We start from the raw sequence: 3273 nt of genomic DNA, 5'->3' as shown, positions 1-3273 counted from the left end.
CAGCTGATGGCCTTGGAAGTGATAGGCACTTTCCATGCCTTAACTCATTTAGTCCTTAAAACACCTGAAGTTGGTACTATTCCTGCTCCCCAGTCAATGCAACGGAGGCTGTGAAGAGGTTAAGTCTCAATTGCATGCAGCTCCTAAGTAGCGGAGACAGGATTTGAACCCAGGACTGACCGGCTACCAAGTGCGTGCCCTTGCTCGCCCTACCCCTCATTCTGGAGCACGCCCTTCCCCCTGGCCCCGGCTGCCTCACTGCAGTCCCCTCTGTTCTCCAGGACGAGGGAAGAGCCGGCGACAGAGCATCTTCTGAGCTGCGCCCACCCCACTGCGGCCAGAGGGAGAGAGGGCCCACTGAGGGTGGCTTATGCGGCCCTCGGAGGACAGAGGACGGAGGATCGAGGGCGAGGCCAGCCCAGAAGACCTCTGGCAGCCCTGCTGGACACAGCTGGGTCCTGACCTGCTCCCCATGTCTCCCTGGTGGCCTCGGCCCAGACACCAACCCCTCCATCACCTGCCCTGGGAGGGGGTGAGGGGCAAGGAAGGACCTCGGACGCTTTTCCATCCCAAAGCCCTCGGGCACCAGTGTGGGGCCCACGGGGCCAGGAGGACCCAGCTGCCGGGCTGAGCACGGTGCCCTGGACATGCCTCCCCCGGGGCCTGCCTGTCTCACCAGTTTGGTAGATCCCGTTATGGGCCCCTCGTTCCCTTCTCCCCTCTGAGAGCAGGAAGCGACATGGCACCTTTCCCAGGACCCTGGAATCCTGGGTGCCAGTTTGTGTGCCAAAGCACCTGAGGGGCAGGTGCCCCCAGGGCCACCGGGGAAATAGTCGGCCTATCCCCACTCCATCACCCCACCTGCTCCCATTCCCCCTCCTGGCCAGAGGCCCTGTATGCTGCTGGATGCCTGCTGAGTCCGGCGGCCTGGCACCGCCAGGGGCACTCCTGCGCCTCCGCTGCCCGCCGTCTCCCTAGTCTGAAGGGGACTGACTGCCTTAAGTTGGAAGGTGGGAGCACGCACTGCCCTTGGAGCTCTGACCCGAGCTCCTACCTGCCCAGCCTTTCCCCAGAGCAGCTCCTGCTTGTCGCACCCGCGTGCTGATAAGCCAGCCCGGGGCCAGGGTCCTGAGGACAGCACCCAGATAGGCAGGGTCACCCGGCACTGGTGCCAGGCTGGCCTTGGCTCCTTGGGCCTGGCACAGCCTCCCTGCCCTCCTTCCCAGCCCCTGTGGCCCTGTCCTTGCTCCACCCGATCCTGGCACCAGCCGCCCCAAAGGGTGGTCATGAGAAGGCGAGTGTAAATGCCAGCCTGAGGTAGAGGAAGGTGGGGTGGGCCAGCACAGGGGCTGGAAGTCTGAGGGGCCTGGGCCCCTGGAGAAGGGCCTCCCCAGCACCCCTTCCGAGCCTGCCTGCTGTGTCCCCAAGGGCACCTCCACAGGTGGCTGAACCTCGAATACCAAGGCCAAGGGGAAGCCAGGCCCGACCTTTCCATACCAGCCCCTGCCCTGCCCGCCCTCCGCCTGAGGGGCAGCCCTGGAGGGTCTTTGCCTCCTGCAGGGCCCTCCCCTCCCCCACGGTACTGGTACTGTGAACGTCCTGGGACTCAGCAGGGAGACCGACGCCATATTTAATTCATGTACAGAAAGGAGCCGCAGTCTCGCGAAGAAAAGCTGAGTCCGACAGATTGATGCCAAAGATGGAGGCCTTCTGGGCCTCAGGGGTGCGGGTGTGTGTGTGTGTATGTGTGTGTGTGTATATATAAAGTGGAGCGAGCGTTTGGCTTGTGTGTCTCTCTGAACCCCCTTGGGCTGTAGGAGGACGCCCTGCACCCTCCCAGCTGTATTCCCAACGCTGCTGTGTTGAGGGCCAGGTCGATGCCCGTGGGCGCGGAGGAGGCCTGCGTCCAGCCTTGGCCCAGGTCCAGCCTTGGCCCCGGCCGGTGCCTGAAGAGTGGGGGCAGCCAGGGAGCCAAGAGGAGGGCTCTGCAGTTCTGGGTGCCGTAGCCAAGCCTGTGCTCCCCCAACCAGATGGCTCCCTGACTTCTTGGGAGGGAGGAAGGTTCAAGAGGGTTGACATGGGGAATGGCCAAGGCCAGGGAAGCAAACACTAGGGTACAAACCTCACGGTGATTCTGGCCCAGCAGTGCTCACCACCACCGGGGCTCCTCCTGCTGCCCAGTTGCCTCTGACCTTGGATCTGTCTACAGCCTCTTTCACACACACCTTCCACAGCTCTCGGCATCCTGCTCTCTAGGTTTGTTCTTTCCAAGGCCACTGGGAGAATGTGAGGCCCCTGAGCCACACCCCCGACCTCCCCTGTCCAGTGGGCTCAGCTCTGGCAGGAACCTTCCAGTGTGCTGGCATGCTTTCCAGAGGAGGAAGCTCATGTGGGAGGTGGTGAAACAGAATTTTTGGACTGGAACCCTGATTCTTTGTCCGATGGAGTCGAAGAATGAGTCCACGGACAGAGGGTAGTATAGCAAAGGTGGAGATTTAGTGGAGAACAAGTACAGACTCCCACGTGGAGAGGGGTAAAGAGTCCCACTGAGTTCCTTTTCCCTACAAAGAGTCCCACAGAATGGACTCCCAAGTAGGAAGGGGTAAAGGGTCCCCCTGAGTTCCTTTTCCCTATGGCTTAACAAGGCTGCAGATCCTGGTGCCTTGATATCCCCTGATTGGTCACTATTCCCTTAGACTGGTTACTATAGTAACTCCTGGGCTCAAAGGTTGACCCCCACATGGGACATGGGATGCCCGCCTCCCTCATTGTTCTTTTCTTTCTGGCTTTCTTCCTTCTTTATTATGTAAATTAGATATTTTTGGCTACTTCCAGCTCCCTTATCTTAGAGAGATGTACCTGTTGCTGCTTCCTTGTCTTATGGAAATGTAACTGCACCTGGCTTCCTTGTGTGATGGAGATGTACCTTCTCCCAGTCGGTAGCCCCGTGTTTTTCCATGGACCCCAATTCTAAAAATTCCCTAAGCCTGCCTATAATTCCCCTAAAATTCCTGTTTCAGTCCCCCCTCCGATTAGGAAACCCCAACTGCTGTTGGGGACAGGGGACGCCACATCTTTCTGGCTGCTTCCTGCTGGCCAAGGGGTCGTAGTTTGGGGCGGCAGTCGGGGTCCCATCGGAAGGGGGTGGTCTAAGGGTCCACAGAAGATGGATGTAGCGGCCTCCAGTTGCTGTTCCATGCGGAGGATCGGCTGTAGCTTTAGGGCTTCTAAATGGGAGGATATGAAACATACCAAAGATTAAACAGGCAGTGG

General features: G+C 59.5%; 1 long non-coding RNA gene across 1 annotated transcript; it reads left to right on the top strand.

The window, feature by feature from the left end:
- On the top strand, positions 1-1780 carry LOC106724589. Its single transcript, XR_001360437.1, has 2 exons — positions 1-190; positions 282-1780. It is a non-coding gene; the product is annotated as an uncharacterized LOC106724589 (long non-coding RNA).
- The last annotated feature ends 1493 nt before the right edge of the window (positions 1781-3273 follow it).

This window comes from Myotis brandtii, unplaced genomic scaffold (genome assembly GCF_000412655.1).
Source record: "Myotis brandtii unplaced genomic scaffold, ASM41265v1 scaffold898, whole genome shotgun sequence".
Taxonomy (NCBI): Eukaryota; Metazoa; Chordata; class Mammalia; order Chiroptera; family Vespertilionidae; genus Myotis; species Myotis brandtii.
The sequence above is the reverse complement of the archived record's forward strand: the minus strand, read 5'-3'. Positions and strand labels throughout refer to the sequence as shown.